Genomic DNA, 13,950 nt, shown 5'->3' on the forward strand with positions numbered 1-13,950 from the left:
TAATTTTCAACCAAGAAGCTAGAAACACAATGGAGAAAAGAAAGCCTCTTCAATAAATTGTGCTGAAAAAAAATTAGAAAGACAAAGGCAAAGAATGAAACAAGATTGCTACTGGCATCATACACAAAAATTAACTGAAAATTGATCAAAGACCAAAGCATAAACCCTGAAATAATTAAATACATAAAAGAAAAAGTAGGTACTAAACTTATGGATCTTGGTTTCAGAGATGATTTTATGAATTCGACCTCAAAGGCAAGGGAATTAAAAGCAAAAATTAATAAGTGGGACCATATCAAACTAAAATGCTTCTGCACACAAAAGAAACTGTGAACAAAATCAAAAAAGGCAAGCAATGAAATGGGAGAAGTTATTTGCAAACAATACCTCGGACAAGTGTCTAATATCCAAAATATTAGCCATACAAATCAATAACAACAAAAAACAAACTACCCAATTAAAACATGCAGAGGATCTCAACACTTTTCTCAAGAAAACATAAAAATGCCCAACAGATATATGAAAAGATGCTCAACTTTAGTAGCTATAAGAGAAATGTAAATCCGAAGCACAATAAGGTCCTACCTTACACTTGTTAGTATGGCTGTTATCAACAATACAAGAAATAATAAGTTTTGGAGAGGATGTAGATAAAAAGGAAGCCTCATACACTGCTGATGGGGATGTAAATTGGTATAGCCACTATAGGAAACAGTATGGATGTTTTTCAAATAATTAGTAGAGCTACCATGTGACCCAGCAATTTCTTTCTTGAGTATTTATTTCAAAAATTGAAAACAGTTATTTGTAAACATGTGTACTCCTATGTTAATTGCATCATTATTCATGGTAGCTAAGACATGGAATAACCCAAGCGTCTTTCCATGGGAAGATAACTGGCTAAAAAAGATGTAGTACACATACAGAATGAGAAACTACTCAGCCATGAGAAAAAATAAAATATTGCCATCTGTGACAACACGGAAGGATCTTGAGAGTATCATGCAGAGTGAAAAAAGGCAGATGGAAAAAAAGCAAGAATAATGATTCTATTCATGTGTGGAAAATAAAACAAAAAGCAAATGAACAAAAATAAACAAATGAAAAAAAACTCATTGACACAGACAACAGCATGGTGTGTACCTGAGAAGGAAGGTGGGGGAGGTAGAAGAATATAAAGGGGGTCAAATATATGGTGATGGAAGGAGACTTGATTTGGAGTGGTGAACACATAATACAATATACAGATGATGTATTATAGAATTCTACACTTGAAATCTATATAATTTTATTAATCAATGTCACCCCAATAAACTCAATAAATTAAAAAATATGCTGTATTATAATATAGTACTCTTGATACTTAATCTTACTAATCAGTGTCATCCATAATTTAATTAAATTTTAAAAAACACTGAAAAAAGCTATAATAGAAAACAAATAATATGATGACAGAAGTCTCTCACCTGTAATTACTTTAAGTATAAATAGATTAAATTTTACCATCAAAAGACAGAGATTGTAAGAATGGATAAAAACACAGGATCCAACTACATGCTGTCTACAAGAGACTCACTTGAGATCCAAACGCGAACAGGTTGAAAGTGAAAGGAATGAAATGTTGTCAACGCAAATAGTAACCAAAAGGGAACAAATGTGGCTGTATCAGCCAAAATAGACTTTAAATTAAAAAATATTGTAAGAGACAAAAAGGGACATTATATACTAACAAAGGTTCAATATAGCAAAAGATATAACAAATGCAAACATTTACCCACCACCTAGTAGCAAACCATCAAAAAATATGAAGCACTGACAGAAGAAACAGTTCTACAGTAATAGTTGGGGACTTCAGTCTCTCTCTCTCTCTCTCTCTCTCTCTCTCTCTCTCTCTCTCTCTTCCCCACCTTCCTTTGTCTCTAAAATCAATAAAACAGGCCCTCCAGTGAGGATTAAAAGAAAAAAAAATACAGGGGCTGGAGGGTAAGAGAACAGTCAGCCTATTATAATAACCAATAATATAACAGCCTATAATAGCTGTGGGCTAGCTCTGACAAGCCTTTCACATTCATATGTATTTGTTGGAATTCAGGAGTAATTTCCAGGTGGCTATGTCTGTGATTATGTAAAAGAGAGAACAGGCAGGTACCTTGCAACCCCAGGAGCCTCCACTTCTTTACACATGAGCTTTACGCATTGTGCTGCGAACTCCGCTGCTTCTATCTCAGAACTAGTCCTACCTCACTGTCTCCCTTCCCCTTTTCTATAACTAATGTAAATTTCTTCAGAACGGCTTGCATTTCTCCCCACTACTTGATGTAAAGAAACGCTTGCAAAACTCTTAGATGTTGGATATGTCTTTTCTGCCTAGCCATGCTGCTGGTAATTTAGACTGCACGCCTCAGGACCGATCTTCTCTTTTCGCCAGCAATGGTCCAGACCTTTCTTTTAAGAAGACTTTCAGCCCTAGGAGTTAAAAATACGCTCACTACCACTCACTGCTGCCAGGTAGGGCGCACAGACAGGACCAGGGGCACAGCTACAACCAAGGACCAGCTCGGGGAGTCCCCTGAACATGGATGTAGGCCCACCTTCCCACAAAGAGTTGTGAGGCAAGATCCCTTCCCTTCATAGGTTTCCTGCTTTCTCTTCTGCCCGCCTCGGTCCACAGCCCCACCTCCTCCACGTAGGCTGTCAATCCCAGTTGGCTCCTGGTTCACCATTCCGGCTTCGGCTTTCGGCTTCCGGCTTCCGGCTTCCGGTTCCTTCTAGTAGCCCAGCGGTGGAAGAGCCTGGAGGCTGCTGGGGAAACCTGAGCTTTGTGCCCAGCGGCAGGTAAGTCAAGTGCAGGAGAGGGGGGTCGCTTGCGACTTTTATAAAACCCACCGGCAGGAGCTTGAAAATGTTGCAGGAGACCGGCGCTGCTCGGCCGGGTCTGGGCCTCGGCCTGGGCTCGGTAGCTCAGCCTCCGCACCATCCACCTCGTCCTGCCTGGGCCTGGCCAGGGATCAAGACGTGCTGCCACAGGGAAGGGCTTTGTAAAGTAAACCCAAGACAAACTAAAAAATTAAATCTGTACTTCATTTACAAAAGTTACAGTTTCGGTTCTGGATAGACAAAACTCTGCTGCTGCGTCCTTGCATGGCGTAGGCAGTCGAGGCTGTTGTTTTTGAGCGAGTGGTTGGTTCTAAGGAGGCATCTCAATTTAAGGTGCGGGCTAAGCCCAGGGGACATGAGGATATGCCAGGGACTTTGGGGGGTTCTATTCTTCTGGTAAGCAGTCCCCAGCAAGACACTTAACCTTTCCTGGCCTCAGTTTTGTCTTTGGAAACTGGGAAATATTACGTATTCCACAGACGTTGTTGCGAGTGTTTACATAAACTAAGTGCACTGTAGTAAAAACTAAGACTGAGCTCCCAGCAACAACACGGTTTTTACACACAGATATTTCAAATTATTGATACCCTGAGTGTACCACAGAGGAATTAAGGTAGTTTACAACAGAACCACATAGAATTTTAATAAATAAATATAAAAAATATAAGTAGATATTGGGAGCAGAGACAATTTAAGAATAGAAGATAATTGGGTGGGGGAAAGAAAGTGTACCAGTGCTATCAATAGAACTTTCTGTGATAATGGAAATACTTTATATTTCATTAACTTAACATTTAAATATCACATCTCTAGTGGCTACCTTATAGGACAGTTCATGTCTATATTGTTTGTAGTTGAGTATTAAATTTGTCTCTAGGAAGATAAACTTGATCAGTTGCATAGTTCTTTTGAAAGTAGGTCATACTAGCAACTCCATTCATCCCTCAGATATTAATGGCCTTGAAGGAAGCAGGGCAGTATGTGGTAATCTTCTGTAAGGGAAATTTCTCTGAGTTTCATTATTAGAGCACCTGGTGAATTGTCAGGTAAATATCTATTTCAGTTGACAAATTGGGGCTGGAAGGATGGGATCAATGATATGACATAATTTATAACTTTTTTTTAGAGTTTAATTATTAATACAAATGTTAACCTTTATAGAAAAATTAAAAATATATAGATATGAAAAAAGAAACTCAAAGACGTAATTACTGTTTATACTTTGATGTATATATTTCCAGGCTTTTGTCCCATGTAATCTTTTCATTTCCCTTACCAGGCCCTAACTTGCAAGAGTGTCCATCCTGTGACGAGGGTCACTGAATGTGGCCCAACACAAAATTGTAAATTTACTTAAAACATTATAAGACTTTTTTTGTGATTACATGTTGCAGTGGCCCACAAAAACTCTTCTTTTTCCAGTGTAGCCCAGAGACACCAAAAGGTTGGACACACCTGAAAATTATCCAGCTTCTTCCATGGAAGGGAAACCCAGTGTGGGGTCTAGGGTCAGTTTACCTTTAACATTGGACCTCTCAGGCCAGTGCCTGGCCTCATCTGAGAAAATTACTGTCTTTCTAATGCTTTCCCATACTTCTGCCAGTGGCCTGGGTATGGGACTTTGGGGTAATGATTATAGGCATCTGTGAATATATTAGAAAAGAGGAAGGTCTGTCATGGCTGTGGTTCATTCTGCAAGATGAGTAATCCAGGGTTTCTCAACCTTGACACTATTGATATTTAGGGTGGATAACTCTGTGTTATGAGAGGGCTGTCCTGTACATTATAGGATATTTAGCAACATCCCAGTCATATTTCCCTCTCTTCACATATTGATGCTGGTAAATGTCAGTTGAGAGCCACTGGGCTATTGGAAATCACACAATTATTGCTGTTATGCTTTAAAGAAATTGGTCTTCCAATTTGCATGTGGGAGAGACAGATCAGCTTAACAATAACCCACAACCTTGGGACCAGCTACACGTGGGAGAGAGAGATCAAAAGAGAGGCATCACGTAAGCTGAAGAAAATTATTTAGACCTGATCATGAATTTACTGAGATTTTGGTGGGCAGGCATATCATTTAGGATCCCCAAAGGAAAAAGCACAAAAATGGAAAGAATTTTTGTGGGAACTCCTTATAGAAGAGTGGGTAGCATTCAGAAAACCAGCAAGTGATGATGGTACACCCAGGGAAGAGCATCATTGGGGAGCTATCCCCACCCCAGTCTGAAGTGGCAAGGAAGGGTCTGTGGTACTAGAGCTTGGGGATAGAGGGGAGGAAATTGACACTTTAGAAGAGGGGCTGCCCTCCAGAGCTACTGTGGCATTGGCAGAATATACCCATTGCTAGAGCAGCAGCCTAGTGGGATGAGGCAAGTGTGGGGTGGGTAAATACACTGGCCTTTGTCTTTCCCCACTTGTTCCCACTGATCTATAGTGGCCAAACCCAAGTGAAAGGAGCCTTGGGTATGCAGCCTGGGGAGGTCAACCAGCCTCCTGAGGGTGTGGGAATGGAGTAGGTGGAGAACCACTGCCAGCAAGTGACCTGATGTCTTCCTGACTCGGCAAAATGAAGGTTTGGGGCTTTCACTTATTAAGGGATACTTTGGCAGTAAAAGGAGATAAACAAAAAATGTTTTTGAAAAATAAAGCACATATACTTGTTGACCACTGCTCTTTTGACCTCTGGTTCTGTTTCGTGCAGCAATGCCAGGTCATACTGTTTTAGTTACTGCAGGATTGGATTTTTCAGTTCTACTAAGGTATAATTGACCCCAAAGATTCTACGATATTTCAAGTGAACAGTGTGACAACAGATGGATACATTGCCAATACCATTGTCAGTGAATTTACCCCTTATGATTTACCCCTTCTTCTATGAAATTTACAGTTTCAGATCTTATGTTCAAGTCTTTACATTTTGAGTTAATATTTGTGTCTGGCTTAAGATAGGTATCCGGGGTCATTCTGCATGTGGCTGCTAGTTTTTTCCAAATACCATTTATGGAGAAACTATTCTTTCCTGGTTTTATATTCTTGACTCTTTTGTCAAAAATTAATTGGCCATATATGCATATGTGCCTGTCTTTATGCCAATACAATACTGTTTTTGATCATTGTAGCTTTGTGGTAGAAGTGGAAATCAGGAAATCAGTGGTGCTCTGGCTTTGTTCTTTTTTATGGTTGCTTTGGCTATTTTGCGTCTTTTGTGGTTCTATACATATTTAAGGATTTCTTACCTTTTTCTGAGAAGAATGTCATTGGAATTTTGATAGGGATTGCATTGAATTTGTAGATTGCTTTGGGTAGTATGAACCTGTTAATAACGTGAACTCTTCTACTTTATGAGCACAGAATATATTTTCATTTATTTGTTTTCTTAAATTTCTGTAGTCAGTGTCTTACAGTTTTCAGTATTTAGATATTTCACCTCTTTGGTTAAACTCATTCCTAAGTACTTTTTATTATTGTTGTTCAAATACAGTTGTCTCCAATTTACTCCCCACAACTCCCCGCCCCACCCCCATCCCCACCTCCAACCATTAATCCTAGTCTCTTTAGCTTTGTCCATGTGTCCTTTATACATGTTCCTTGATGACCCTTCTGCTATTTTCCCCCATTATCACTCTCCCCCACCCCTCTGGTTACTGTCAGTTTGTTTTTTATTTCAATGTTTCCAGTTTTATTTTGCTCGATGTTTATTTAGGTTACACTACAGGTGAGATCATATGGTATTTGGTTTCACTGCCGGCTTATTTCACTTACCATAATGCTCTCCAGATCCATCCATGCTGTCACAACAGCATGGTATTGCTGTTCTTTATGCTGCATAGTATTCCATTGTGTAAATGTGCCATAGTTTTTTGATACACTTATTTACTGATGGCACTTAGGTTGCTTCCAACAATTGGCTGCTTTAAATTGTGCTGCTGTGAACATTGGGGTACATAGATTCTTTTCAATTGATGTTTCAGGAATCTAAGGGTATAAGCCCAGCAGTGAAATTGCTGGGTCATAAGGAAGTTCCATTTTTAGTTTTTTGAAGAAATTTCATAGTGTTATCAATAGTGGCTGCACCAGTCTGCATTCCCACAACAGTGTACTAGGGTTCCCTTTTCTCCACAACCTCACCAGCACTTGTTTCTTGATTTGTTTATGATGACTATTCTGACTGGTGTGAGTAGTATCTTATTGTGGTTTTAATTTGCATCTCTCTGCTGGCTAGTGATGCCAAGCATCCTTTTATATGTCTCTGTCCCTCTGTATGTTCTGCTTGGAGAAGTATCTGTTCAGGTCCTTTGCCCATTTTTTAATTGGGTTGTTTGTCTTCCTGGAGTGGAGTCATGTGAATTCTCTATATATTTTGGAGATCAGACCCTGGTCTGACGTATCATTTGCAAATATATTTTTCCATATGATTGGTTCCCTTTTCATTTTGCTGATGTTTTCTTTAGCTGTGCAGAAGCTTTTTATTCTGATGAAGTCCCATTTGTTTATTCTTTCCTTTATGTCCCTTGCTCTAGGGGACATATCAGTAAAAATGTTGCTGTGTGAAATATCTGAGATTTTCCTGCCTATGTTCTCCTCTAGGACTTTAATGGTGTCGCAACTTATACTTAAGTCTTCTGACCACCTTGAAATTATTTTTGTGTGTGCTGTAAATTAGTGTTTCAGTTTCATTTTTTGCATGTGGCTGTCCAGATCTCCCCTTCAACATCATTTGTTGAAGGGGCTATTTATGCTCCGTTTTATGTTGCTGCCCCCTTTGTCAAATATTAATTGACCGTAGAGACTTGGGTTTATTTCTGGGCTCTCTGTTCTGTTCCTTTGATCTATGTGTCTGTTCTTATGCCAGTACCAAAGTTTTTTTGATTACCTTGTGCTTATAATATAGTTTGATATCAAGTATTGTGATCCCTCCTACTTTGTTCTTCTTTCTCAAAATTGTTGCGCCTATTTGGGGTCATTTATGGTTCCATATAAATTTTTGAAATATTCTATATCTGTGAAATATGTCATTGGTATTTTAATAGGGATTGCGTTGAATCTATAAATTGCTTTGAGTAGCATGGACATTTTGATGTTAATTCTTCCAACCCATGAGCATGGTATATGCTTCCATTTGTTTGTATCTTCCTTAATTTCTTTCTTCAGTGTTGTATAGTTTTCTGAGTATAGGTCTTTCACTTCCTTGGTTAGGTTAATTCCTAGGTACGTTATTTTTCTTATTGCTGTAGCAACTTGGGATTCCTGATTTCTGGTTTTGATATTTTGTTGTTGGTATACAAAAATGCCTTTGATTTCTGAATATTGATTCTGTATATCGCTGTTTGCCAAATTCACTATTAGGTCAAGAGTTTTTTTGAGGCCTATATAGGGTTTTCTAGATACACTATCATGTCATCTGCAAACAGTGACAGTTTTACTTCTTTCTTTCCAAATTGGATGCCTTTTATTTCCTTTTTGTCTGATTGCTGTGGCTAGGACTTCCAATACTATGTGAATAGAAGTGGTGTAAGAGGACATCCTTGTCTTGTTCCTGATCTTAGTGGGAAAGCTTTTAGGTTGTTGCCTATAGGTTTGTCACATACGGTCTTTACTTTGTTGAGGCATGTTCCCTCTACCCACACATTGCTGAATGTTTTTATCATAAATGGGTCTGTACCTTATCAAATGGTACTGTATTGGCATCTATGACATGATCATGTGACTTTTTTCTTTCCTTTTGTTTATGTGATTTATTACGTTTTTTGATTTGAGAATATTGTACCATCCTTGCATCCCTGGGGTAAATTCCACTTGTTTATGGTAAATGATCTTTTTAATGTATTGCTGGATATGGTTTGGCAATATTTTGCTGAGGAGTTTAGCATGTTTGTTCATCAGTGATATTGGTCTGAAGTTTTCTTTCTTTGTTGTGTCTTTGTCTGGTTTTGGGATTAGGGTGATGCTAGCTTCATAAAAAGAGTTTGGAAGTCTTCTGTCTTCTCAGATGTTTTGGAATAGCCTGAGAAGGATAGGGGTTAGCTTTACCATAAATATTGTGTAAAATTCTCCTGTGAAACTATCAGGTACAGGGCTTCTGTGTGCCAGGTGTTTCTTGATTACTGCTTCAATTTCTGTTAATGGTCTGCTCAGTCTTTCTGATTCTTCTTCATTCAGTGTTGAAAGATTATATTTTTTTCTAGAAATTTTTCCTTTTCCTCTGGTTTTCAAATCTCTTGACATACAGTTATTCATAGGAATTTCTTATAATCCTTTGTATCCCTGTGGTATCCGTTGCAGTGTCTCCTCTTTCATTTCTGATTTTATTTATTTGGGTCCTTTCTCTTCTTTTCTTGATGATTCTATTAGAGGCTTCTTGATTTTTTTTCAAAGAACCAGCTCCTGGATTTATTGATCCTTAGAGTTGTGCTTTTAGTCTCTGTGCCATTTAATTCTGCTCTGGTTTTGGTTATTTCCTTTATTCTACTTGTGCTGGGATTGTTTGTTGTTGTTCCTCCAGTTCTTGCAGATGTAGGGTTAGGTTGTTAATTTGAAATATTTTTATCTTTTTTTAGGTATGGCTGTATCAGTGTGAACTTTACTGTTAGTACTGCCTTTGCTGTGTCCCATAGGTTTTGCACTGTTGTGTGTTCATTTTTATTTTCTTTTCAGAAACATTTTTATTTCTTCCCTGATCTCATTATTAACCTTTTCATTGTTCAATATCATGCTATTTGATCTTCATGAATTTGAGTATTTTGAGTTTTTTCCTTGAGGTTGGTTTCCCTTGAGTTTCAGGCCCTTTTGGTCAGAAGAAATGCTTGATATTATTTCATTTTTCTTGAATTTGTTGAGGGTTGTTTTGTGTTCTATCTTGTGGTCTTTCTTTGAAAATGTTCCATGTGCATTTGGAAAAAAAACATGTATTTTGCTTCTTTGGGATGAAAGGTTCTATATATCTCAGTTAAGTCTGTTTGATCCTAGGGCATTGTTTAATGCAGCATTATCTTTGTTGATATTTTATTTAGAAGATCTATCCATTGTTGACAGTGGGGAGTTAAAATCCTGTAGTATAATTGTGTTGCTGTCAATATCTTTCTGGAAATCCTCCAAGATTTTCCTTATAAATGGGGTGCTCCTGTGTTGGGTGCATATATGTTCACATATTTTATGTCTCATTGATGGATTCTCCCCTTGAGTATTATGAAGTGCCCTTCAGTGTCTCTTTTTATAGCCTTTGTTTTGAAGTCTGTTTTGTCTTATATAAGTATTGCTACACAAGATTTCTTTTTTCCTGCCCATTTGCTGGGAATATTTTTCCAGTCCTTTCCTTTTAGTGTCTTAGGTCTTTTTTTCTGAGGTGGGTCTCTTTGTAGGTAGCGTATGTGCAGGTTGTTTTCTTATCCATTAAGCTACCCTATGTCTTTTGATTGGAGCATGGAATCCATTAACTTTTAAGGTTATTATTGATAGGTACATATTCCTTTCCCCCCCTTTGTACTTGTGTTTCTCTTTCTCTCTCTCACTTTTTTTTCTTCCTCTTCTTAAATCAGTCACTTTAGTATAGGGGGGTGAAACTCATTTTCACAGAGGGCCACATCAGCCTTGTGGTTGCCTTCAAACAGCTAAATATCATTTTAGAACTGTATAATCTACACCTTAACTGTTAATGAGTTGAAATTATATTTGGCCCTTTGAAGGCAACAGTGAAATTGATGTGGCCCCAGGGAAAATGAGTTTGACACCCCTGCTTTGGCATGTGTTGCAGTGCTGGTTTTGTGGAGGTATATTCTTTCAGTCTACTTTGTCTGGGAAACTCCTTACTTCACTTTCCATTTTAATTTAGTTTAATTACATTTTTAGTTTAATTTAATTTAGTGCCTTCCTGGGTAGAGTAGTCTTGCTTGCAGGCCTTTGCTTTTCATTACTTGAAACACTTCTTGCATGTCTCTTCTGGCTTGTGGTGTTTCTGTGGAGAAATCATCTGCTAGCCTTATTGGAGTTCCTTGGTATGTTACTTCTCGTTTCTGCCTTGTGCTTTTAAGATTCTCTCTTTGTCTTTAAAGCTGGGTGTTTAAATTATGATTTGTTTTGGAATAGGCCTCTGCATTCATCTTGACTGGGACCCTCTATAATTCCTGAATTTGTATGGATTTTCCCCTTCCAGGTTTGGGAAGTTTTCTGTCATTAATTTTTGAAAAAGGGTTTGTATCTCTTGCTCCTTTTCATTGTCTTCTGGTATTCCTGTGTTGCAAATATTGTTGCTTTTCATGTTATCTTGCAGTTCCCTTAAGCTATCTTCATATTTTTTAATCTTTTTCATGCTGCTGCTCTACCTGGTTGGTTCTTACCACCTTGTCTTCCGGTTTAATAATTTGGTCCTCTGCTTTATCCAACCTGATTGTAATTCATTGTGGTGTATTTTTCATTTCAGAAATTGTATTCTTCATTTTTTCTTCATTCTTGGTTATAGTTTCTATTTCCTTTTTCATAGTGTTGTAGTTTCCTTTCATTCCTTGTAGTTGCCTGTGAGTTCCTTGAGCATCCTTATAACCGTTGTTTTGAATTCTATATCTGATAGTTTGCTTACCTCCATTTCACTTAGCTCTTTTGCTGGGGAGTCTCCCATTTCTTTTGACTTCAGGTTCTTTTTTGTCTCCTCATTTTAGGTGAGTCTTTTAGTTTGTTTCTGCAATTCCCAGTGCACTGCTTTGCTAGTGCTGTCTTTGTAGGGTGACTTCTGTGGTAGCAATTTTGTGAGACTCAGTGGTGTGGCCTGTTTGATTTTGTCTGGATGCTTTGGGGTTGCCCTTTCTTCTGCTTGTATAGGTGTCTTACTGTACTTGGGATTTACCTGTTTTTGGTTCCTTGGTGGGTTCTCCCCTCCAGTGGCTTTAGTGGGTATTCACAGCTCCCACTTTGTTTTGTATGTGATCAGGAGCAGAGTGAAGGTGAAATTGAGTAAGACAGCAGGAGAGTATTCTATGGGATTTAAAGTACTAACAGGTAGAGAATAGTTAGGAGAGCCATTGGAGAAATTAGCAATTATGATATTTCACCCAATTTGCCACTTTTGCTAAAAGGTGAAAAAGAGACAAGACTTGTTAGAATGGAACAAGAATGTGAGCTGACTTTAGAAAGCAGAACATTTACGCATAGTTAGATGGTGAGATATATATAGTCAGAGTAAGAGTTAGAAACTAGGCATAGTGTGTGAGAGAATAAAGTTAACCACAACAGTAATAAAGCTGAGGAAGATGGTGAAATGGATTAAGACCAGAGTAAGTTGCTGTGTGGGATTTGGAATAAGAATAATATGATATGGAATATATAATCTGAATAAAAAGAATAAAAAGTGAAAGATCAAGAATAATGTGTTATTGAAATATGAGTAAAATGAAAGAAGAAAAATTAAAATGCAATATGAAAGGGAAAATAAACAATGAAATCAAAATAAAAAATAAATGGAAAGATGAGATAAAAATATAATAACAGAATAAGTAAAATGCAAATTCTGAAGCCTAGCAAAGTGAAATTTGTCTCTGCTATTGGTGTTCGCTTTCTCATTTCTTTCTGTATCTGTCTTTGTTCTTTTCACAGATATAGGTCTTATTGTGTTACACTTAAAAAAAGAAAAAGCCTTCTGTTGACTTTCACCTGCCAAGCAGGTTTTGTTGGTCTTCCTGAATGTTTATTGAGTGGAGTTGGACTCCATTTTTTTCCTTTCCTGTGGTTCAGAGAGGAAGGGAGCTCAGTATGGGCTACAATAGTTGCAGATGACCAGTTTCTGACCCAGGCCTGCAGAGCATTGTGTGGTCCACACTGTCCACTATGCATATGTGCCAGGCTGGTGCCTATAATCTACTTTGTTGTGCAACCCTTTGATTAGTCCTTGAGGTACCCCGAGTGGAAGCAAATTGTGCCCCCCACCCCCTTCACTGGTCCAGACACTGCTTGCGAGAGGTCCTTGCACAGTAGCTGAGAGGCTGTTTTGAGTGAATTACCCTTGGTGCAGGCAGCCATTTCTAACAAGTGCCTGCCTTTCCACACAGACCAACTCTCTGACCAGTCCAGAGACTACCTGGGTTATGGCCGGTTGTGGCTCATCTCTTCTCCCATCTCCAGGTGTCACCTGGCCCCCCAGTTTCTCTGTTACTGTCCCTCCTGGCGACCAGAGTTCCCGCTGGAGTACTTTGCCAGCTGTGTGTCTCTTACTGTGTCTTTATTCCCCCAGCAACTTTAAGCCTCTAGGTCTCTCTTGTTGTGTGTCTGTGACTTCCCTGCTCGGGAAGAAGAGGGATCTGCTAAGTTACAATCACTGACCCAGCTCTCCTCCAAAGCTCCTGTGGCAGCAGTGGTCTCTGGTGCAGGGCCTAGGTACCTTCCCATCGGCCTAGAGATATCCTTACTGTCCATTTCTAAATGTCTTGTGCAACCTTTGGCATCCAAACTTCATATTAGCTGGGATTCTATTGGCTGTTCACTCTGTTCTTTGGAAGATCTGCTAGGTGTCCCAGTTGGGTGCAGGAGCAAGTGGGTTAAGCTCCCACCTACCTCACTGCCATCTTCTGGATTCTTCTAAGTACTTGCTTTTGATGCTGTTGTAAATGGATTGTTTTCTTAATTTCCCTTTCTGATATTTTGTTTTCAGAGGGTAGAAATGCAAGTGATTTTTCTATACTAGTTTTGTATTTGGCAACTTTTCTGAGTTTTTTAATTAGTTTTAACAATATTTTTTTTTGTGGAGTTTTTAAGTTTTTCTACATGTAATTTATCATCTGCAAATAAGGACAATCTTAATTCTTCCTTTCATATTTAGATAACCTTTTATTTATTTATTTATTTGTCTAATTGCTCTGACTACGACTCTCAATGTTGTGTTGAATAAAAATGATGCAAGTGGGTATCCTTGTCTTGTTTCTGATTTTAGAGGAAAAGCTTTCAGTATTTCACCGTTGAGTATGATGTTAGCTGTGGGCTAGTATATGTGGCCTTTATTATAATGAGGCTTATTTTCTCTAACACCAGCTTATTGATAATTTTCATCATTAAAGGATATTGAATTTTGTCAAATGCCCTTTCTCC

General features: G+C 38.4%; 1 protein-coding gene across 2 annotated transcripts in view; it reads left to right on the forward strand.

Annotated features, from left to right (window-relative positions):
• Positions 1-2,744: 2,744 nt before the first annotated feature.
• The window catches only part of BLVRA (biliverdin reductase A), a 162,991-nt gene continuing 151,785 nt past the window's right edge, over positions 2,745-13,950 (forward strand). Inside the window, exon 1 of one of the 2 annotated variants that reach the window (XM_045827547.1) lies at positions 2,745-2,835. The gene's annotated coding sequence lies outside the window, so the exon portion shown is untranslated. The remainder of the gene's footprint in view (positions 2,836-13,950) is intronic. The other variant, XM_045827548.1, reaches the window with a different exon arrangement.

This window comes from Phyllostomus hastatus, unplaced genomic scaffold, assembly GCF_019186645.2.
Source record: "Phyllostomus hastatus isolate PE091 unplaced genomic scaffold, TTU_PhHast_1.1 phas_scaffold_78, whole genome shotgun sequence".
Lineage (NCBI taxonomy): Eukaryota > Metazoa > Chordata > Mammalia > Chiroptera > Phyllostomidae > Phyllostomus > Phyllostomus hastatus.